Below are 25,548 nucleotides of genomic sequence, written 5' to 3'. Positions count from 1 at the left end.
GCCAGGGTGGAAAAGGCGCCTGATTCTCCGATCATGGCTGGGGGGCAGGGCAAAGGCGGCCCTGGGGCCGCCTTTGCCCTGCCCCCCAGCTCTTAGCTCCCCCCTGGGTTTCTGATCACTGTCAGTGGCAGGGGGCTTCATCCTGTTTTCCCTTTCGCCTCCCTGCATTGTGCCTACATATGCAAATTAACTGCCATCTTGTTGGCAGTTAACTGCCAATCTTAGTTGGCAGTTAATTTGCATATAGCCCTGATTAGCCAATGAAAAGGGTATCGCCGTACGCCAATTACCATTTTTCTCTTTTATTAGTGTAGATCATATTAGCACAGTGAGTGGTGCATAGTACCGGAGAGCCATTGGAGTCTGAGGGAGCTCTCTCTGGTCATGCTTGTTAGAAAGAATTCAGACAAGTGACAAAAAACAGTGGGTTTTTTTTTGTTAAGCAAATTTATTAAGGAAGCAAAGCAAGTGAATTTATTAAGAATTTATTTGGCATAAAGCAAAAGTGGGCAACTCAGCTAATCTGAGCACCCTTCCTGCTGGGGGTTCAGGGGGTTTATACTTTTTCTACCTATAGGTTTCAAGGTTCTCCTGCCAGATAGACTAGATTTCAAGGTCCCCCTTTTACATTGATGGGGCTTTTCTAAGAGTTGATGAGAACATCTGGCGATTTTATCTTGGCAAGGCCCAAGACTGCTGACTTCTTTGTTCAGTGGGTAAGATAAACTCCCCTTTTTTCATGTCCCTTGAAATGCTCTCTCTAGGGGAAACAGAACACTACACGAGAAGCCTGACTGCCCTGAGACTTTTATATTGGTAAGCAATTTTCAAATAGTTATGTGAAGAGGACATACAAAAAAAAAGTAATATGCTGGTTAACTGCATGCTGTTCTGCCATCCAAGTCTAGATAGTATGAAAGTAAAGAAACTACCCTAAACATTCCAGATCCAGCAGATGCCACATGGAAAGGAACTTAAGTCCAAGAGATGTGACTATCTCTGTCTTCTGATATTTGAGACATCCCAGAAGATGTCCAAACATCTTGGCACAGAGACAAGCTATCCTTACTGTGTCCTGCCCAGAGTTTGACCTACATATTTGTTAGCCAGAATATAGCTTTAAGGGATAGAGTTGGGCAGGATTGATTATGATTCTCCATCTTCACCAACATAGAGATCTTGTCAATGTAAATGAAAAATTGAAGAGAGAGATTATCCTATTCCCTTTCTCCACTCTTTAGGGAAAGGAGAGAAGGGCTGACTATTGAGGGAGTGTTTTCCTGTGCACCAAATGTTGCCTGTTCAATTCCTCATCAATTAGGGCACATACCTGGGTTGCAGGGTTGATCCCTGGCCAGACACATATGAAAGGCAACCCATCAATGTTTGTTTTTCCTCTCTCTCTCTCTCTCTCTCTCTCTCTCTCTCTCTCTCTCTCTCCCCCTTTCTCTCTCTCCTTCCCTCCCCCTTTCTTTCTCTAAGCACGTCCTTGGGTGAGGATTAAAAAACAGATATTGAAAAGTTTAAGAAAAAAGATATGGAATTTTTAACTTGTGACTGGCCACTATCCAAATGTGTTTGTCTTGTATTGGATTATGAGTCTTAATTCCTTAGAAGATAATTTCTATAGGTAAATAGATAAATCACCCCAGGAGAGTCTCTATAGAACAGCTAATCATTCTCTAGTCTCTTCTCAAACAACTCCTTCTTCATTATAATGATTATGCCTATCTGACCTATAGCAACAACTGAAGTTCTTAGTGCCATTGCTGTTAGTGTTTCAGGGACAAAGAGTCAGTTATGATGACTAAATAAAGCATGAAAATGGAAAATCTCTTCATGGGATGGGGAGGGAGCATGGTACAGGTGATTTGGTGCTAGAAAGACTTGAGTTCAAATCCCAAAAGGGGTGTGCCCCATGGGCAAATTTCTGATGTCTGTTTTCTCATCTTTAGAGAAAGGATAACCTAAGCCATGAAGATACTTTAAGATGAAGTAAAATAGTCATTGTAAAGGACTCAGCATATAGTAAAGTAGTCAGTTGCTCAATGTTAATGGATTTTACTCCTCTTATGCTTTCAGGCTACATAAACAAGATTCCAGTGTGGGCCTTGCTCTGTCTACTTAAGTGAGGAACTCAATGAGCATTTAAAAATGTCTGGGGAGCCCTGGCTGCTTGGGCGTTGTCCAGTGCACCGGAAGGTTGCCAATTCCATTCCTGGTCAGGCGCATGCCTGGGTTGCATGCTTGATCCCTGGTAGGGGAAGTGCAGGAGGCAGTGGATCAATGTTTTACTCACATCAATGCTTCTCTCTCAAATTGAAAGAAAGAAGAGAGAGAGAGAGAGAGAGAGAGAGAGAGAGAGAGAGAGAGAGAGAGAGATATTGAGAGAGATTAGGAAGGAAGGAAGGAAGGAAGGAAGGAAGGAAGGAAGGAAGGAAGGAAGGAAGGAAGGAAGGAAGGAATGTCTGCAGAAAAGATGTACTCTAGGAGTCACTCACCATGATCATTGCTATTGCTATGCAGATTAGCCAGACAGACTGCAGGCCTTTTCTGAGGTGATACAGAGCAGTTCTGAGTTGTAAGCAGGAACCCAGTGTAAACCATGTGGCTCTTCCATCCCCATTTAACATCAGTGAGTGAAGCAGGTTATTAGCAAGAGATGCGTTTCTTCTTCTTCCCTTTATAAGTAAGTTTGAAGACATGTAATCTCACTTAGTCTAAGCTGTAGTATCTTGTCTCACATCTTTATTATTATAAACTTTTTTCCTTTTTAAAAAAAGTATTCTCACTAAATGATTTTAGGATCTTTTATTTTATTTTTTTTTCATTGATTTCAGAGAGGAAGGGAGAGGGAGAGAGAGATAGAAACATCCATGATGAGAGAGAATCATTGATCGGCTGCCTCCTGCAAGTCCCCCACTAGGGATCCAGCCCACATCCTGGGCATGTGCCCTTGACTGGAATTGAACCTGGGACCTTTCAGTTCGCAGGCTGATGCTCTATCCACTGAGCCAAAACAGCAAGGGCTGATTTTAGGATCTTAAAACTTATTTCTGTAGATTATAATGGAGACTGAAAGCTTCTCTCATAGACTCGTTTGATTGTGTCTCATAGACACATTACCTCAAATAATGGGAAATAGTAAGGGAGGCAGAAATGTGAGGGTGACTCATAGTGAGAGAGTCATAAGAAGAATGAAACTAGACCAAAAGATGAAACCTCTGAACCAAGACATATTTTATTCTCTCTTTGACTTAGCAATTTTTCCAATGCTGCCTCTCTTATCCTTCTATTATTGATGCCTCACCCTCAACTCATTTCTACACATTCTTCTGATTGCCATGGCCTGTTTCCTAAAAATCTGATTACTTATCTCTTCTGTTCTACCTCTTAGTCTTTCTTCAGGCAGCTTTTCTGATCGACTCTTACTTTTAAACAGCACTAATATGACTGACTTCCCTAATTGCTATTCTAGAGGCCATTCTCCATGCCAGAGCAAGGCCACAGTGGGGTTCAGGAAATGGCTGCACTTGGGCCATGAGCTGTAGCTTGGAGTCTGCAGTTATAACAGGCACCCTAATTGGCATATTTAACACAGCTTGAGGTTTTTAGGGATACTCATTTATTTATTAACCAGGATTATAATTAGATTTTCACTTGTTATCATTCTTCTAGCTACCACATACATCAAGAAAGCTTTCCTTACCCTCCCATTCCATGATTAGGTTTTCACTGGGTGCTGTCACAGCCCATGTCAGGTCGCCTTGTAACTACTTGGAACTACCTGGGTGTCTCCTCCTTTGAACTATAAATTAATTGAGTACAGAGATGATCGTGTTATATTTATCCCCATTTATATGTGTCACATGGAAAGTGTGTGTGTGTGTGTGTGTGTGTGTGTGTGCACGCGCGCACGCCCGCGCGTGTGTGTGTGTGAACTTTGAATGAGTATAGAGGCTAAAATATATACGATTTTACAATGTCCATAAAGTAACCATTTAGGAGACATGAATGACTATCACCAGGGCACATGTCCTTTATAATATGTACTGAGTGAGTCTAATGTAAATGGCTGTTTTAAATGATTATTTAAAAGTGGTTTTATGTAAACCTCTCCTGTACACTTTCATATATTCAGAAAATTTATCCTATTATTTAAAATTATAGAATATTTTATTAATGGCTGGTTCTGTCATTTTTCTTCACCAAACTTTGACAGAAAAAAAAAGTTTCCGCAAGTTGTCATATTTTTCCCAGTTCAAAAGTGTTCCAGTGACATTTTAGGCTAATTTTGTTTTTGCCAGTCTAAAAATTGTCTTTGCACAGAGCAAGTTTTATTGCCATGGAAGATTAATGGGAGGGTGTCAAGAATAAGAAAACATGTCAGACATTTTTGCTTCTTTCTGTCAATGGGTCATTCATTTACTCAGTCATTCACAAGGTTAGCTCATACATTTTTCATATATGTAAATGAACTAATTACTAAGGGAACAGCCAGAGAATATAAAACTCAGCCTAGTGTAATAGCAAACGTGGAGGCAAAAGATGACAGTTTTTCTTTTTTTAAAATAGTCTAGGGTTCTTGATATGAATACCCAAGATGCATTGGAACTATTTGTGACTTAAAGTGGCAGTTTCTTCTCCTGCTGCCAAAGGCAGAGCTACTTGTTGCTTTAGTCTACTTGGGTATTACCATTTGTGGGAACTCCCTGCTGTGTCGGAAATCTCCAACCAGATTAGAATATTCATGAGAAGAAACTCTGCTATTCAAAGTGCAGAAAATGAAGAAATAAGATGTGCCAGACTTTTATTTCTGTCTAAATTCTTAAGAATAATATATTTCCTTGCTGGAGCTGGTAGAAAATGATATCTATTGACATTACACTAAGTGTTCTTGTCATGCTAATAATCATGCCATAGATACACAGACACTGTTCCCCACAGGAGAGGGCTGTGATTTTCATTTCACTACAGACACAGAGCAAGGCTCTGACCTCACTGAGTGCTTGCTTGGGGGTGGGGGTACGCAGACTTTGCCTGCTTTCTTTTAGTGCATCATTTTCTCACTTTTACACTCCTTTTCATATCTTTACATCATAGTATTAATAATTATTGCATCAACATATACTTTAAAGATATTAAAATGGTACCTGTTCAAAAAATGAAAATTCAATACTTTACAATCTGTTTCTTAGGCATGAGAACGGGCGGATCATCTCTTTACAACCAGTGAAATCTTAACCTTTGCTCTGAGGTCAGTTTAACTTGAGTCATATTTCCATTGGATGCAGAATTCCAGGAAGATATTGCATATAAAAATCAAGTTTTCTAAAATGGTAGTAATTAATATAAAGGTTAATATTTAACACTATAATAATACAACTTTTAGGTTGTGGCATACATCATTCTCAGTTCTTTATAGGACAGAATTCACTTTTAGATAAGGACAATAAGACATAGAGCAGCTAAGTAGCTTGCCTAGGTAGGGATGAGGAGAAGGTGAGTCAATTGAGAAACTTGACCCCAGTGCAAAATTTAAGGGTGTCAAAAAACTCAATGATCAAGGCTAGTAATATTTAATGCAATGGGTTCAAAATCAAAATCAAATAAATTCATAATAAGCAAAGTGTCAAAAATTTAAATAATGACAGGTTGCTTTATATTTGCGTTATAAGCCAGCCTTATTGTGTAGCATGATCTTCCTGAGTTTGAGCGGCTGTTCTGACTCATTGCCGGTGTGTTTATGAGGGTTGACAGTGTTGTGCAGACTTGGCAATTCAGGGATGTATCTTTCTCTATCCCATCTAATAAAAAAGGGAATATGCAAATTGACTGTCACACCATAACAAGATGGCTGTGCCCATAGAGGAGGCTGAGTTCCCATAATGAGCCTTAACGAGCAATCAGCAGGGACCTGAGGCTGCGTGGCACTGGGCTAGGGTAGGGGACCTGAGGCTGTGCCCCTCCTCCCAGTGGGGCTTGACAGGGGACCTCAGGCCATGCCCCCCGCCCCAGCACCAGGCCAGAGGACCTGAAGCCATGCCGTCCACCTGGCGGGGCATGACAGGGGTGGGGCCAGCCGGGTCTGGGTCTTGCACGATTTTGAGGGTCGTGTGGGTGGGCAGGGACTTGACTCTGGTTCCCATGGCGCGCCCCAGGCTCTGACAGGAAGAAGACTTTCCTATACATTTTACTAAATTTCTTTCATCTTTGACACTACTATTATAGAGAAAGGGCAAATAGCAATATTAAAATATTTCCTCTAATTAATTCCTTTTTAATGTGCACAAATATAGTGTTTGTATTAACTTTCTCCACTTGGTTAAAAATATGGGAGATAAGTGGATATGGAGACACACTTGTCTTTAGTCTCAGACTCCAGTATGGCTTCGCAGGGCACCGTGCCTAAGGCTGCACAGCCGCAATTGGCAGAGCCAGGACTTAAACCCAGGTGGTCTGGCATCAGATTGTTCATTTTAACCTATAATAAACTGTCTTTCTATTGATGAGCAATGAACACAGTTTGCATAAAAGCACAGGATTTTATTTCACTTTCTTTTTTTGTGTGTCTTCAAATTAAGAAACTAAGGGATCCTCTCATGTTTACAGAACTACTGATTATTCAAAATTTCTTTGAAGATGTTACCTGGATATCCTTTCTGATATGTAGCAACTATGTAGTTTTCCTTCTCTCCTTGGATTAGTATACTCCCCAATTCATTTCACAAAAAGTTATTTGAAGAAAATACATAATTTTAAAATATTAAAAATGCAACTATCATCTGAATATTTTTATGTTTCATTCATGAAATCAATAATATTTAACTTCAAATAATGTAGTAATCACACCAGTATATCTATAGTAATTCCTCAGAGAAACACATCTTCGTGTAATGTATGAGATGTACTGGTTAGTACTCATTTTAAGAAATTTCTTAAACAACATAAATAGTGCATAAATGTATGTTAGCAATGTGTGGATACCACATGACATCATTTTGCATTGATGTGACAATTCATAGCATTGTCTCAAACAAAGTAGTTGGAAAAATTGTTTCTTCTAAAATTATTATACTACTTGGAGGTATTTCTTTCCTTGGTAGTGTTTTCTTTTTTTGTATTTAATTACTGAAGGTTTACTCTATTAATGTCTTTAGTGATTCATAGATATTGATAGCATAACTTGAAAATTAAATACTGCTTCAGCTGAACAAGTTCATGAAAGTGAGATTTTTTTTTCTAATTTTTAATTGTGTTTTTAAATAAGCCCTTACCAGAAACTTTGAATTTGTACAAAAGCCAGCACATAAATATTTTTTATTCTAGCTTGTGGAGTTTCTGATACCTTTATTTTTTCTTTTTCCATTTGGCACTTATTTTAAGCTAACATTTTTACATTAATTTAAGTGGTTGGCAGTGTAGGGGTGAACTTCTCTAACTTTTTATCTCCCCATCCTTAATGACTGTGGAAAGTAATTGATTTGGAGAGCTGAGTCAGAGATCATTATTATGAATATACTAGAGGCCCACTGCACAAATTCATGCATGGGTGGGGTCTGGCTGGCCCAGCCCCAATAGGGGAAGATTGGGGCCGGGCCTGTCAGGAGGTTGGCTGGCCAGCCAGCCCAATTGGGGCCTGATCAGGGCCGGGCCAGCTCGGGGAAGAGGCTGGGGGTGATTGGCCAGCAGGTCCCGCCCCCAATTAGGGTAGGGGGGCTGATTGGGGCCAGGGCCAACCGTGGAGAGGGGCTGTTGGCAGTGGGTTGGCCTGCCCCACCACCAAATGGGGTGGGGGAACCAATTGGGGGTCAGCAGCCTGGGGAGGGGCTGGGGGAGATTGACTAGCCAGCCCCACCCCTGATTGGGGCAAGGGGGGGCCTATCAGGGTTGGAGCTGGCTGGGAGGCGGGGCCATGGGCTGATGGGGATAGTGGGGACTGATCGGGGGTGGGGTCAGATGTGGGGAAGGGCTGTGTGCGGTGGGCCAGCTGGCCCCACCCCTGAATAAGGTGAAGGGGCCAATTGAGAGCCAGCTGCCTGGGGGAGGGGCCATGGGTGGTTGGCCAGCTGGCCCTGCCCCTGATAGGAATGGGGGGGCAATCGGGGACAGAGCTGACTTGGGGGAGGGGCTGCAGGATGATTGGAGTGATGGGGGGCTGATCTGGGGTGGAGCTGGGTGGGGGGAGAGGCTGCAGGAGGTTGGCCAGCCAGCTCTGCCCCCTATTGGGGTGGGGGGGGCAATCAAGGGTGTGGCTGGCCAGGAAGAGGGGCTGAAGGCTGATCGATCTGGTGGGGGCCCGGCCAGGGGGGTGGGGCCGGCCAGGGGGAGGGGCCACAGGAGGTTGGCCGCTCATTCAGTCCCCCTGATAAGGGTGGATCAGCCAGCCCCAGACCTGCTCAGGCCAGTTCGCTGGCTGCAGTGGGCGTCATAGTGACTGGTCATTCTAGTCATTATGTCATTCCGGTCACTGGCTTTTTATATATATCGATATATATGAGAATTTGGGCCTGGCTTTAAATTACTGTCATTCTGATCTGTGAGGTACTATTGTCCCATCCAATAGAAGCTTCAGAGAAGGTCTACCTCCTTCCATTTAATTAATTAAGAGCTGCACTTGTATTTTTGTTAATAACTTTAAACACTAACAAAAACAGAACAAGAATATCACACCTTCTCTTTCTGGATTGTAAGACATTTCAATCTCTTTAGCTAGATTGTTTTTGGTTCATTTAAATAACTTGAGAAGAACCAATGTTTGAGATTGACAAATCTTATTTATTCAAAGAGCACACAGGCCATGTTTTTTTAAAAATATTTTCATTGATTTCAGAGAGGGAGGGAGAGGGAGAGAGAGATAAAAACATCAATGATAAGAGAGGTTCATTGATTGTCTGCCTCTTGTATACTCCACACATGGGATCAAGCCCACAACCCGGGTATGTGCCCTGACTGGGAATCGAATTGTGACCTCCTGGTTCCTAGGTCAATGCTCAAGCACTGAGCTATGTCGACTGGACACAGGCCATGTTTTTAATATTGTCATTTGCAATTGAACTTTCTGTGATAAATTCTCCTCTCTAGTTCTATTTGTACTAGATGGCTGAGTGTGTGCAGAATTCTTACTATTACTCTAGACCAGCAAATTTTCAACCTTTTTTTTTATCTCATGGCACACATAAACTAATTACTAAAATTCTGTGGCACACCAAAAATAGATTATAATTTTTGCCAACCTGAAGAATAAAAGATATCATTGTGGTTCATTCACATAGATGGCTATTGTTTTGTTGGCTGTTATCATTTTTTATTTGACATTCTAAGGGAAAAGAGGTCAGTGTCCCAGACTAAAGTGGTATTTCATGTTTTAAAAATTCCTGTGGCACATCAGCTGAAAATCGCTGCTCTACACCATTCAGTCCTTCCACATTTACATGCATTGCTTCACTCTCTGGCAAAGTATCAGGCTATTTTCAGACTTTACAGTCTCTTTTGTTGCATCCCATCTTTTCCCTTGTTTTGCACAAAATGAAAACTTTCATATAGGCTTATGATCCAAGGCTTTTTCAAATACTGTTTAACCAGCTGACCTATTTCAGATGCAGCCTTTCTTTTCTCTCCACATTTTCTGTACTAATGTGTTATATATTTTCATACACAATGCCCAGATATTTTTATTACCTGATTTACAAAAAGAACATATTTTTGGGTTTTATTAAGTTTAGTTCGCTTTTCAACATCTCTTGTGCTATGCGTTCTTTAAATTGGTGAGCATGTTATTTTTCTGACTGTGGTCTGTGATTCTTTTGCACCTCTGCGATTTTCTTCTCTTAAACATGAGATTCTTCTGATATGCTTACCACAGGGTCCATTACTCATTTCCCAATCCGTTCTTCATCACTAAGTTCAGGTGACTCCAAGATGTTTACCATTAGACTCATCCTTTTTCTTCTCCAGACTCTCTGGAACGTTGATGGCAACTTCTATATCCCCTATTATCTCTTTACATGGCCTCTCTCTTTATAGGATATCACTTGCAGAAAATACCATGCCATCTTTGTATCACTTATAGCACTGTTTTTATTTCACGATGCAAGTTGTGTAAGTAGGAAAAGATGAAGACAATATAAACTGTTAAGCAAATATCTAAGAAGACTGCGTCTTCAGGTGTTGCAATTCAGAGGGTCAGTAAAGACAATTTCTTCCGAAACCTGAGGTGAAACCTGGCTGCCTTTGAGCAGCAGACATCTGATAGGAGATTCTTAAAATTGAAAATGAACTCTCCATTTGCTACCCATGTTTCAAATAGCTCTTTCTAAGAAGCACATGTTTTCTATTTTATAGGATGTGTAGAATATTGTGTTAGCCAAATTTACACATCGAATAAGCACAAGATTTCTAAGGCTAAAGAACAGAATACATATCTTATCTTTTCTTTGTATATAGACTAGTGTCCCAGTGCATGGATTCAGGTACATTGAAAAGAAATTAATTAGAAGGTGGCCGGTGGGGCTGGACTGGGCGAGATGGGCCGGGTATGCCCTGGAACCAACTGCCCGCTCTCCCTCCCTAGCCAGCCACAGCTAGGGTGGTGCCGTGGCTCAAAGGGTATCTGTGGAGTGAGCAGGGTCCCTCTGGCAGGTGGGGCCTCTCTGCCTGGCCTGTGGGGATCGAGCCGAAACGGCTCTCTGACATCTCCTGAGAGGTCCTGAAGTGCGAGAGGGAACTCTGCAAAGTTGCTGTCGCACAGGGTGTGGAATGCAAATCCAAGTGTGCAGTAAACCAGATTCAGGGCTGACAGTGCCCCAGCAACAACATAACCCACAGCGGAAGGTGGAATCGCGCAGTCCCACAAGGAATCAGGCTCCCTCCTCTCTGGTTTTGAGTGCATCACCCGAGAATTGCCACTGGCAAGTCACTGCAGCTTGGCATCTCCTGCATTGAGCGTCTGCTCCCTCATGGTTAGTGCATGTTATAGTCACTGGTTGGATGGTTGGACACTTAGCATATTACATGTATATGTGTAATTTTTATTTTAAAAATATAAGTTCTAGATGTAGACCTCCTTTTTCAAATGGAGTACTAGTAATGTGGACAATCCTTATCTTGAATGTTTAACAATAAGAAAAAACATCATCTCTGACTCACCAAATGCATTCCATTGAATGGTAAAATTTTACCAAAATTTCTTAGAAAGATTTTGAGCAAGGCACTCAAAGAGAATTTTTTTAGATCGTTATGGTAGGTCAAGCTTAAGATTTAAACTGTACTGTTTCAGAAGAATCTATTAAAGCCATATAAAATTTTATGAAAAATATGATTAATTCATAAAGCCAGTGGAATGGCCAATGAATAAAACTGAGCAGGCACAACCTAAGGGAACACTTTAATAAAAATTACAATTAAAAAGTGTTAGCATATGTTGATGGAAAGCTAAACATATGAAATATCTTTAAGCTGAGTTCAGACATATGGAAAATACATATACTAAATTTGAATAGCTTGTGATATCTTTGAAGTACAAGAGGCACTATTATATTGTTCAACTCAAATGAACTGAGATGAGTTCATTTATTCACTAAGTGCCAGGCACTGTTCTAGGTGCAGGGAATACAACTGTCAGTGTTCATCTCCTTTATTTCATGGACCCCTAACAAATTTTGCATACAGGGTCTAGTGATACTACTAGGAGTCATGAGTTCTAATGTGAAGAGGAAAAAATACACAGCAATGAAAGACATGGAATCTGAGATATAAAATAAACAGGCCTCAAATTTCCTCTCAAATAATATGGTATTCAAGAAACTTTCTATAAACAATAGAAATTTCTGAACAAGTAAAATTAGGTTGTGATTAAAAGTTTTCATTTGTACTTTTCTTTATTCCCTTAAGTCATGAAGTCTCTTTATGATTAAACTAGAGGCTCGGTACAACAAAAATTTGTGCACTCGGGGGGGCGGGGTTCCCTCAGCCTGGCCTGTGCTCTCTCACAGTCTGGGACCCCTTGGGGGATGACCACCTGCTCACTTAGGCCTGCACCCTAGGGGATTGGGCCTAAGCTGGCAATCAGACATCCCTCTGGCAGCCCTGCAGCCCTTGGGGGATGTCCACTTGCCAGTGGGGAGCAGGCTTAAACTGCAGTCTGACATCCTTAGTGCTGCTGAGGAGGTGGGAGAGGCTCCCACCACCACTGCTGTACTGGCAGCCATCAGCCTGGCTTGTGGTTGAGCGGAGCTCCCCCTGCAGGAGTGCACTGACCACCAAGGGGCAGCTCCTACATTGAGCATCTACCCCCTGGTGGTCAGTGTGTGTCATAGTGACCAGTCATGCCCAGTCATTCTGCTGTTAGGGTCAGTTTGCATATTACCCTTTTATTATATAGGCTAGAGGCCTGGTGCATGGGTGGGGCTGGCTGGTTTGCCCTGAAGGGTGTCCTGGATCAGGGTGGGGGTCCTGCTGGGTTGCCTGGCCAGCCTGGGTGAGGGGCTGATGGCTGTTTGCAGCTGGTCACACCCCCTTCAGGGTGGGGGTCCCCACTGGGGTGCCTGTCCAGCCTGGGTGAGGGGCTGATGGCTGTTTGCAGGCAGGTCAAGCTCCCCTTCCCCCAGTGGGGACCCTCACCCCATGGAGGTTTGGCCAGCCTGGGTGAGGGGCTGATGGCTGTTTTCAAGCTGGCCACACCCCCTTCAGGGTGGGGATCCCCACTGGGGTGCCTGGCCAGCCTGGGTGAGGGGCTGAGGGCTGTTTTCAGGCTGGCGGTTGACTGAAGCTCCCAGCCTCTCCTTTTTTTTCTTTTCTTTTTTTTATTCTGGGATTTATTTACCTTCTATAATTGAAACTTTGTTGCCTTGAGTAGAGCTCAGAGCCAGGTGGTGGCAGGCGGGGAACCTTGGCTTCCTCCATCATTGGGGCAACCAAGCCTCCTGCTTGCTATAGCTCCGTGGCTGTGGGCCGCCATCTTGGTTGGGTTAATTTGCATATAGTCGCTCTGATTGGCTGGTGGGCGTGGCTTAAGGGGTAGCAAAGGTACAGTCAATTTACATGCTTCTCTTTTATTAGTGTAGATATGCAAGTAGGATCATTAACTGTAACCATGTTTGTTCCTTTTCACTGCATCTCTATTTTAAGCATGAGGAGAAAAAAGGCACATTACCAAAGGGTAAAAATTAGTGCAGGTGAAGGAATTTAGGACAGTGGGAATGGCTACTTTGCATCATAAAGATTCTCCTAAATATTTAAAGATAGAGGTTGGTGGGGGAACAATTCACCATTTTACCCTTAAGAAACCTAACATTTATCACCTTTACATCATGTTAAGAATGTGATCTTAATCAGAAAGAACAGTTCACAAGGTGGAAAGAATACTTACTTAGATTATTGAGTTTATTTAAGTTTGTATAAACATCAAAGAACATGACAACCCAGATCTCAAACTGTCAATTAGTGGGAATCTAATAAAATACTGCTAAAAATACTTTTGGAGAACATGGTTTACAAAGCATATAAACAGGATATTAGAGGTTCATCCTCCTCAAATATGTCCATTTAGCATAGCTCCCTTCTGCATAAGGGATTTAGATTTAGTCTCAGACCAGTAAGTATATAACCTAAATCGGAGCTAATACAGCTAGGGGCTATATATATACTCTGTAGAAAGGTGAATAATAGGATAGAGCCATGGTCGGCAAACTGCGGCTTGCGAGCCACATGCGGCTCTTTGAAAACTTGAGTGTGGCTCTTCCTAAGCCTTAGGAGTACTCTAATTAAGTTAATAACAATGTACCTAACCATATAGTTTAAGTTTAAAAAATTTGGCTCTCAAAAGAAATTTCAATCTTTGTACTGTTGATATTTGGCTCTGTTGACTAATGAGTTTTCCGACCACTGTCCTAGAGGACTAGCTCTGAAGCTTTGTGAAGCACTGAATCAATATCAATAGACTACAATTAGATGTGGAAATCTGACTGTTTTAGATCTGTGACTTGTTAATGGCAGCAACATACTAATCTGTCCCTTTTTGTTCTTAAACTTAGTAAAGCACTCTAGCTCCTGTAGATGCAAATACATATTGTGGACCAATTAATAATTAGGAAAAGAAAAAGCATAAAATCAGAAAGAAGGAATTTTTTTGCCATAAATCTGGACTATTAAAAGCTTAAATAGACATGATATTGAGACATTATAGATATAACCAACATTTTCCCTGAATATTTACAAACCAATGCTTTGTTACACAATATATCCATACTCACTTGGAATTGAACACATATAAATATTACACAAATGACACAGCTATCCTAATCTCTATCTGTACCTAGTAACATGGTCGTACAAAAATGTGATAGTTATCTATTAAGATGACAGTTTCAAAGAAATTTGAGCACATGCTTCAAATTTCTAAATTTTTTTTCTTGCTAACCTGATATCATATAAAAATAACTAAAGTGGGCTGACTTACTTTTGTTTTAAAACCATATAGCTCTGGGAGATATTTACTCATTCACATAATCAATATAAAATCAATAAAAATGCTAGAAAATACTTATTGAAAATAAACTTAGGATTTAAAAGCAAAGAAATACATTTATACTTTATATAGAATATATTACACCCCACTAAAAATTTAACTAAAGACTTGTTATACAAAATTTCTGTGTTTTAACATGGCCTTTAATTTTTTTCTTTCAAGTATGCAAACTAGCCAGCAGTATGCTTAAAATATTAACCTAAGAAAACTTAATCTAGCATAGAAATCTCAAAATAGTGATTATTTCAAATGATGTTAGGTATTTGTATAGCTGTTGAGCTTTCAAAATATCTCTGCATGTGTAATCTTTTTTCATATTTCCAGAAACTATATGAGACTGTTTTATTTCCATACTTCAAATGAGAAATCCAAGGCTCATAAGGGTTGAGTACCTTTTTGAGTAGTCAGTGAGAACTAGAGCCACAATTTGAATTAAGTCTCCTGATTGATTGTCCATTGCACTTTGATGACCCAATATGGCTTTGACATTAACCATGCAAATATGCAGAAACTAGTCACTTTTTATAATTTAGTTAGTTGGACATTTTTATATAAACCTATATATGAATTATAGACATTTAGAAGTAGAGAGGCAAAATGAAGTTAGTAAAATTCTCCAGTTGTATCACACCACCCAGCAATAACATGTTAATATTTAGGTGAATTTTCTCACAAACTCAGTAACACACTTATATGTATACTAGAGGCCTGGTGCACAGAATCGTGCACCTGTGGGGTCCCTCAGCCTGGCTTGTGGGGATCGGGCAGAAACCGGCTCTCTGATATCCCCCGAGGGTCCTGGATTGCAAGAGGGTGGTTCTTGGGTGACACACCCCAGAATCCGGGTGCGTCACCTGAGAACCATAGCTGCCAAGTCACTGAAGTTCGGCAGCTCCTGCGTTGAGCACCTGCCCCCTGGTGGTCAGTGCACATCATAACTACTGGTTGGAGCGTCTGCCCCCTGGTGGTTATTGTGTGTCATAGCTACCGGTAGAACGGTCAAATGGGCAGTTGCTTATGCTTTTATATATATAGACTAGAGGCTCGGTGCATGAAATTTGTGCATGGGGGGGTGTGTCCCTCAGCCAAGCCTGCACCCTCTTTAATCTGGGACCCCTCGAGGGCAGTCAGACATCCCTCTCACAATCCAGGACTGCTGGCTCCCAACCACTCACATGCCAGTCTGCCTGATTACCCCTAACTATTCCCCTGCCAGCCTGATTGATGCTGAACTGCCCCGCTGCTGGCATGATTGCCCCTAATTTCCCTCCCATGCCGGCCTGATCACCCTCTAACTGCCCTCCCCTGCAGGCCTGGTCACCCCTAAATGCCCTCCCCTGCAGGCCTGATCACTTCTAACTGCTCTCCCCTGCAGGCCTGATCGCCCCCAACTGCCCTTTCTTTCAGGCCTGATCCCTCCCAACTGGCCTCCCCTGCTGGTCACCTTATGGTGGCCACCTTGTGTCCACATGGGGGCGGACATATTTGACCACATGGAGGTGGCCATCTTTGTGTTGGAGTGATGGTCAATTTGCATATTACCCTTTTATTAGATAGGATTATAAATCAGGATTACAGAGTGGAGGAGTGATGAGGGGACTGGATGAAAGAAGTGAAGGGATTAGCCAAAGAACATATATGCATAGCCCCTAGACACAGACAACAGGATGGTGATAGCCAGAGGGAGGAGGGGTGGAGGTTGACTGGAGGAGGGGAAATGGGGACATCTGTAATAGTGTCACCAATAAAAGTAAAGTTAAATGTTAAAAAAAACAGGATTACAATTCACATACTGCTTTATGATCTGCTTACTTTTTCCACTTGGTAATATAACATGACTTCCTTTCCAAATTATAACATTATGTTTAATATGTCATTATGTCATATTTTTCTCATTATGTTTAACTAGAGGCCCCATGCAGAAATTTGTGCACTAGTGAGGTCCTTCAGCCTGGCCTGTGGGATTGGGCCAAAACCAGCTCTCCAACATCCCCCAAGGGGTCCCGGATTGTGAGAGGGCACAGGTCAGGCTGAGGGACCCCCACCAGTGCATGATTGGGTTCAGGGATGGATGCGGGAGGTTGGCCAACAGGGGAGGAATCGTGGGAGAGCTCCAGAGTGTTTCCAGCCCCTCTCGCTCAGTCCCAATTGGCCAAACCCCAGGAGTAAGCTAACCTACTGGTTGGAGCGTCTGTCCTCTGGTAGTCAGTGCACATCGGCCAGTTGACTGTCTGCCTCGTGGTTGTCAGTGCACATCATAGCAAGTAGTTGAGCAGCCTTAGCACATCATTAGCATATTATGCATTGATTGGTTGAACAGACAACCAGACGCTTAGCATATTATATAGGACAATGTCATGTTAACAAAAGGAATTTTTAACATCCTGCTGTGAAAAGTCATCTGTTTGAGAAAACCTTCCCATTGCCTAAATCAAAATTAGATCTACAGAAGGCCCTGGATCTCTACTTCTTGCTGAGTTTTCCAGGAGCCTCAAGAATGAACATATTGTTTAGTTGTTTCTCACAGGAGGTGGGAGGAGGTGAACATGATGGAAAATTTTAGAAGGCAAAGTCAGTAGAGTTTAATGAAGCTCATTTTTCAATGAGATGTGATAAATGTCAGATACATTTGTCTGAATGCCAGCTATTCCTCTGATACCTTGTATAGATATTTTCAGGGCAGTTCACATGCACAGATATTTTGTGAAGAAAATTTAAAGTTTCTAGGTTACCAGGTGCGGGATTCACAGGATGTTTTATGTATTTGTATTATTAGACTAGAGGCCCAGTGCACAAAAATTTGTGCACTCAGGGGGAGAGGGGGGGTCCCTCAGCCCGGCCTGTGCCCTCTCGCAGTCTGGGACCTCTCGGGAGATAATGACCTGCTGGCTTAGGCCTGCTTCCGGGTGAAAGAGGGCAGACCCAATCCCTAGGTGCAGCCCCTGGTCGGGCTCAGAGCAGAGCCGATTGGGGAGTTGGGGCGCCGCCCCTTGTCATGCACAGAGCAGGGCGGATTGGGAGGTTGTGATGCCACCCTCAGTCACGCTCTGGGTAGGGCCGATTGGGTGATTGGGGCAGCGCCCCCTGTCACACTCAAGGCAGGGTCGATGAGGAGGTTTCGGCGCCACCCCCTGTCACGCACAGAGCAGGGCCAATCAGGGGGTTGGGGCGCTGCCCCTTGTCACTCACAGAGCAGGGCCCATCAGGGGGGTTGGGGCTCTGTACCCTGTCACGCACAGAGCAGGGTCAATCAGGGGGTTGGGGAGCTCCCCCCTGTCATTCACAGAGTAGGGCCCATAGGGGAGTTGGGGCACCGCCCCCTTTCACACACAGAGCAGGGCGGATCAGGGGGTTGGGGTGCCGCCCTCTATCACCCACAGAGCAGGGCTGATCAGGGGGTTGGGGCGCTGCCACTGTCACACACAGAGCAGGGCCCATGGGGGGAGGGGGTTGCGGCACCGCCCTCTGTCACCCACAGAGCAGGGCTGATCCAGGGGTTGGGGCGCCGCCACTCTTACACACAGAGCAGGGCCCATGGGGGGGCGGGGTTGGGGCGCCGCACCCTGTCACACACAGAGCAGGGCCAATCAGGGGGTTGGGGCACTGCATGCTGTCACACACAGAGCCGCAGGGCGATCAGGGGGTTGGGGAGCTCCCCCCATCAGGCACAGAGCAGGGCTGATCAGGGGGTTGGTGCGCTGCACCCTGTCATGAACAGAGCAGGGCGGATAGGGAGGTTGTGGCCCCACCCCCTGTAACACACAGAGCCACAGGGCATCAGGGGTTTGGGGAGCTCCCCCTTATCAGGCACAGAGCAGGGCCGATCAGGGGGCTGGGGCGCCCCCCGTCACACACAGAGCAGGACCCGTGGGGGGGTTTTGGGGCGCTGCACCCTGTCACACACAGAGCCACAGGGCGATCAGGGGATTGGGAGCTCCCCCCTATCACGCACAGAGCAGGACTGATCAGGGGGTTGGTGCGCCTTCCCCTGTCACGAATAGAGCAGGGTGGATAGGGAGGTTGTGGCCCCGCCCCCTGTCACACACTGAGCCGCTGGGCGATCAGGGGGTTTGGGTGCTGCCCCCTGTCATGCTGACTCTGTGCCAGGAGGCCTGCCAGCTCCACTGATCCTGGTGCTGGGAGGCATATTACCCTTTTACTATATAGGATAGAGGCCTGGTGCATGGGAGGGGGCCGGCTGGTTTGCCCTGAAGGGTGTCCTGGATCAGGGTGGGGGTCCCCACTGGGGTGCCTGGCCAGCCTGGGTGTGGGGATGATGGCTGTTTTCAGCTGGTCACACACCCTTCAGTGTGAGGGTCCCCACTGGGATGCCTGGCCAGTCTGGGTGAGGGGCTTAGGGTTGTTTTCAGGCTGGCAGGTGACTGAAGCTCCCAACCGCTCCTTTTTTCCTTTTTTTTTTTTTAATTCTGGGCCAGCTTTAGCTCTGAGGCTCCAGCTCTTAGTCCTCCGCTGCTGAAAGCAGGTTTCTGGCCTTTGTTTACCTTCTGTATTTGAAACAATGTTGAGATCCTGCTGGCTGAAGCCCAGCGACTAAAGCAGGTTTCTGGGATTTTGTTTAGCTTCTATATTTGCAACATAGTTGCTTAGAGTTGCAGCTTAGAGGCTTGTAGCGGCAGGCGGGGAACATTGGAGCCTCTGTCACTGCAGCAAGCAAGCCTCATGTTCGCTTCCAGCTGCCTGGCTGCCCACCGCCATCTGGCAGTTAATTTGCATATCGCCCTGATTAGCCAATGGGAAGGGTAGCGGTAGTACACTAATTACCATGTTTCTCTTTTATTAGATAGGATGTTGCAATACACCAATTTACAAAAGAAGTGCTCTAAAAATTAGATAACCTGACTTGAAACGTTATAGAACAAGTAAGATTGATGAATGGTGTTTTATATTCATTAAACCTTAATATATTAGCATTAATATTTACAGAAATACTTAATGTGATTTTTCATATTGGGAATCATATTTTCTTAAAATATATATTATCCTACTTCAAAGGTGACCAAAATCTCAGTTAGTATAAGGATTAGAATTTTTTCAAGATCTGGGACTAGTAGGGCTTGGGTCTTAAATGGGTAAACTTTTATAGTTAGAATCTGATATTTGTGGCAAATTAAACACAAGAACCCCTAAAAGATACCTTTAGTTTCATTTAATCTAATATTGAAACAAACATGTTCACCCCTCCCCCAAGAAAAAATTATATTTTTTCAAGGATTCATTGAAACAAATCGGAACATAAGATATGTGTTACTATTCATAAACAACAGGATTGTTTACTTAGAAAATGGCAAAGAATTTACAAGAAAAGCTCCTAGAAAATGTGAGTTTAGCAAGGTCACAGGCTACAAGGTCAGTACATAACATCAATTGCATATCCTATATTAACAATGAATAATTTGGATTCAAAATTTATATATTTACTTATTATTAAAATACATTTTTATTGATTTTAGAGAAGAAGGAGGAGAGAGAGACAGAGAGAGAGAGACAGAGAGAGAGAGAGAAATATCAATGATGATAGAGAATCACTGATCAGCTGCTTCCTGCAGGCCACCTACTGGGAATCAAGCCTGCAACCCGGGCATGTGCCCTTGATCAGAATTGAACCTGGAACCCTTCAGTCTGCAGGCTGATGCTCTATCCACTGAGCCAAACCAGCTAGGGTGGGATTCAAAATTTAAACAATAACAATAATACCATTTACTACACCAACAAATAAAATACTTAGTACTATGGTCTGAATGTTTGTGCCCTCCTAAAATTCGTATATTGAAATCCTAACCCTCAAAGGTGATCGTATTTGGAGGTGGAGATTTTGGGGAGTAGTTAGGTTATGAAGACAGAATCCTTGTGAATGAGATTAGTGCTGTTATTTTTGGAGAAGGAGGAGGAGGAGGAGGAGGAGGAGGAGGAGGAGATAAACAAATAGAAAAACAACAAAAAAAGGTCCCAAAAAGCTTGTTTCCCCATTGACCAGTGAAAAGGTGCTGGCCCTCACCACACTGTGACCACACTGGTGCCTTGATTGTGGACTTTCTGGCCTCTACAACTGTAAGGAATAAATTCGTGTTGTTTATAAGCCATTCAGTTCATGGTGTTTGGTTACAGAAGCCTGAATAGTCTAAGAAATCTAAGTACAAACCTAACAAAATATAAGTAGAATCTGAGTGGTGAAAATGTGAAACACTGGTGAAAGAAATAAAAAATGACCCAAATAAATGGAGATATATCCTGGGTTCATGGATTGAAATATTCAATGCTAATAAATGTCACTTCTCCCTAAAGTAATCTATAAATTCAGTGCAAGCTTAGTCAAATCCTGAAGTATATTCTGTAGATATGAACAAGCTGATTTTTAAAATTTCAAAGTGGTTCTGATTCAAATGGCAGTGAATACCTTTGCCAGGAACATTTGCATTTGTTTTATTTTTTAATTGAATATACTGCACAAATACAAAATTTAACAAAGACAATTTGACAAAGACAGTTTAAAAAATAAAGTTAATGCTATTGTAATTAGTACCCAGATTAACAAATTGTGCATTCCAAGCACCACAGAAGTTATCTGTATCATAAATTATGCCCATATGTGCCTGGTTTTATTTCAGAACTGTTTTTGTTTGTTTGGGATTTGTTTGTCCGTTTTTATCCTTTGGAATATTTGCCTGTCCCAATACTATAGGCTTTTAATCACTAGTGCTTAATCTTGTTTTGATATCTGGAAAAAGTCCTCCCACATCATTGTACTATATTTATCTTATTCTTTATCCTCGATTCTCTCTGTCACACCTGTTCCCTGGCCTCTGAGATGCTTGCTCCAACTCTACCCCAATGCAGTTGGCTGAGTTGTGTGGGATACCTCGGTTCACCACTGAGGTCAACACCTGGATCCCCTGCTTCTCCCACTACCTAGATCCTGATGTAGGTACCATGTGGTAGGACATGGGATAATGCTTTCCCACCAGCTGCCAAAAGGACCAGCTGTCTCCCCAGGCACCAAGTTTGAGGAATGGGAGATGTGAGATGAGAGGGAGCTGGTAGAAAAATTCCTCCTTCATTCCTCTACTACACGGACCGCTGAGGCATGGTGTTTTACAGCTTGTTCGGAGATATTCTCCGTGGCCAAGTGACTAGCTAGACCATGTTAAGCCATGGGCAGTTTCAGAATGCATCATATTTGCTTCCCATCCCCCTGACCCCGCTTCAAATCCCTTTTTTCTTATTTTCCTCTCTGATATGCAAACTTATAATAAAGAATTACAATAGTACTTAATTTTTTCAAACTTCTTCTAGGGAGACTTCACTAAACAACTATTTAAATGATTTTTGACTTTTGCATATCTTACAAATTCATAAAGTCCTTCACACACACACACACACACACACACACACACACGCACACACATGCACACGCGCACACACATGCACACCCACACATATGCACACAAGTACAATTGTCAAGTTTCATAACAATTCTGTTGTTATAAGGCAATTTGGAAAAAATTAACATCACCTAAATATTGAGTACTTCAATTCATTGATGCAGCATAACTCTTTCTTTATTGAGATATTCTTTAATGTCAATAAAGTTTATGTATTTTAATGTAAATATTTCATAATCTTTTGATAGATTTATTCCTAGGTACATGATAGGTTATCAGGTTGAGAGTGTTACATGGCATTCCTAGTTTACAAAGAAATTTTATTGTGGATGGATTATGAATTTTATCATATGCTTTTTCTACATAATATAATCCTTCATTTATTGAATTTATAACATTAAATTAACCTTGGATTCCTTTGATAAACACAGCTCACCATGGTAATATTGCCTTTGCTGCTGCATTTGCTTTGCTTATCTTTTGTTTAGGATTTGTGGAAAAATACTAGTTTATAATTTTCTTGTATTATTCTTATATTTTGAGTCAAGGTTAAACTGCATTAATATAATGCATCACAAAAGGTTCATACTTTTTCTTTTCTTTGATATGTTTTTGCATATTATGTACAATACATACATCTTGAGTGTTTGGTGGAGCTTACTGATAAAACCATCTGATCACAAGCTGCATTTGTGAAGAGTTTATTTATTACACATACTAAATTTATTTAATAGTTCTGGAATTATTCAGGTTTTGTATTTTAACTTTTATCAGTTTTGGTAAGTTATATTTTTAGTTCATTTTATTACATTTTCTAATTTTTGGCTTAAATTTGTTCATGAAAACTTTAGGTTAGTTGGTTTGCTTAATACTTGTAACACCTCTAACAATATTTCCTTTGTCTCTTCTGACATTAGTTACTTGAATCTTCTCCCACATTGTTACTGCTCACTAGTGCTGAAACGATGCATTTTTATCAGGAATTACAAAAAATATTGTTGATCTTTTCCATTGTATATTTTCTATTTTATTAATGTGTTATCTGAATAATTTTCTCCCTTTAACATTCTTAGGTTTACTTTGCTATTTTTTAAAATTCTAGGCTGGGATTTAAGCTCATTAATTTTCAGATTTAAAAAATAATATACATATTAAAGTACTTTTAATTTATCCCAAAGTGTTATTATATGTTACTAGTATTTTATTAACATTTAATTGAAATGACTTCATTTTTAAGTTTTATTCTTTTTTTTATTTTCCAGATTAATTGCATATTTTTACAATCACACTCCACTTATCCACACAATAATGTAAAAGTTATATACTGTTTTTAGTATTTTAAAGATTTCCACAGTTATTACAACATGCATAACCCGTCCAGTATATCTCTAAACATTTTAATTGCATTTTTAGCCCACTTTCACACTCTTAATTGTGCCCCAATATTTACGAAACAGATATATAGCCACTTGTTTGATTTTAGACTTGTGATCACACTTTGACTTTTTATCTACCACAATTTTCATTAGTGCTCCACTGAACTCCTCTTTGCATTGTTTCTCACTCTTCATTCCACTCGGAATATTCTTCTTTAATGTCTCACTGCATATAGTAAACTTACAGTCTTCGGTCTCCAGTTCACATAATGTCAATTTCCCACAAATGTTTCTGGCCTCTCTAATGTAAAATTTAGTTCCCTTTCTTTCAACCTCCAGGCACTACATGTACAATTCAATTTCTATCTTAGATCACTTTTATTGAGTACTTGTCATTTCCACACCCCTGGAGAATATACATGAGCTTAAATGACAATGTTGGGGTTTTTAAAATCATCTTTGGGTTTACCACCATGTTTGATCAATTACCTTGCACATAATAGATGCAATAGAAGTATGGAAGATTGATTAAATAATTAAATAGGTGAGTAAATGAACTGTTTGGCAGAAGCTTGTTTTTGGCTGATTGGAAATTGGCATCCATTCAGTGAGACACTCTAACTTGTTTCCACAACAAAGTAGCATGCTTCTTATAGTAGACAGACAGTGATTAATCCTCTTAGATGGATATAGCACCTGTTTCTCTTTTAATATATTTTCAATGCCTATCAAGCATGTTTGATAATGCAGACTTTAATGGTTCTGAATTGGTTTGAGTTGACTGAAATGATATATGAGCTGATTTTGTCTTCAAAGACAATGGCCTTTAATGAGAATGTGTTTGTATCTGACAATTTTCAGTCATAATTTATTTATAGAAGAGCTTATGATTCATCAATATAATTTATTTCAATTTTTGTAAGAAAAATCATTTCTATAAGTGTCTCATTCTGGCAGCTGTTCTACACTAGCTGATATTTTGCTGCAAGATCTAAACCTAACATTAGCAGCGAGCATTTAGCTTAATTTTTCTTTGTTTATATTTGGAATATGTTTATCTTATAAAAAGTCTCATCATTAGAAGGCAAGGAAGATAAAAATGCAGTTGCAACCGCGCCCGCTAGCATACTCTAGTCTTCCTTTGATCCAAGGTGAACATGTCGGTAGTAGAAATCATTCTTTTCCCATGGGTGAGAATCTATAAACAGGAACTGGATCAAATGGTTTTTCTAAAGGGCTCATTGTGCTCTGTTTCTCTAGAAACATTTGCTTTGTGAAGATTTAGCCACTTCCCAAAGGTTCTGAAGAATGACATTTATTTTTTATTGGTTTTTGTAAGTAATTATACCTTCTAGGTGCTGGGGAAGGGAATGGGTCAACAGTATTGCAACATTACAGTATTATTTTTAACCAGTTTTAATCCCTGTTTATTACCTTCATTCCCTGTGTTCATTTTGTGACAGGCTTATCTATAAGATGGCGCAGAGACTGGGGAATACCTAGATAATGGCTGACTGCCTGAAATTTTATAGTTGCATATAAAATGTCCTAGAAATCAATGAAAGGCCCTGGCATAAGAAAAGGAGATGAAAGAATAAGGTGGCTGTTCAACTTGCTCCCACTTCTTGCAAAAAATAGTTAGCTAAAAGGATGTCCAGTATGTTCAGGTCATTTGATTCCCATATCAGTTTACTTTATATTAATTATCACACGCATATTTGTTTCATTTTTATTGAAATTGATTCTTATAAATGCTAAACAGAAAATTCAAGACTTTCCTTAGGCTAGGAGTCTGGTGTTGGATACACTGCAATGCAGTGCAATATGTAGGCCGGGTAGGCTCAATGCTGAGAGGAGGAATGCCAGACCAAAGACGTAAAGTCAGAATTTCAGCCTCAGGTGAAAACAATCAAACAAACACAGAAATTTGCAAACATGAGACTTGAAGCAACCATTATGTGTGGAGTGTGTATGTCCTTCTGACCATAAAAGAAAAATACATGATCCTTAATCCTTGAGTAGTGGGAATAAAATGTACTTTGGAGTTGGACAAAATTTTCCATTGCAGATACACTGTGTACTAATGCTCACAAATCATTTCACTGCTCTGGACCTCAGATTCCTCTTTTGCTAGAATTAATAAAACCTGTATCATAAACTAATGAGAAAATTACTGCAAACGATGTGTATAAAGTGTTTGGCACATAGGAGGCATTCAGTAGTATTAGTACCATCTCCTAATCGC

The sequence above is a fragment of the Myotis daubentonii genome, chromosome 2, assembly GCF_963259705.1.
Source record: "Myotis daubentonii chromosome 2, mMyoDau2.1, whole genome shotgun sequence".
In the NCBI taxonomy this organism is placed as follows: domain Eukaryota; kingdom Metazoa; phylum Chordata; class Mammalia; order Chiroptera; family Vespertilionidae; genus Myotis; species Myotis daubentonii.
The sequence above is the reverse complement of the archived record's forward strand: the minus strand, read 5'-3'. Positions refer to the sequence as shown.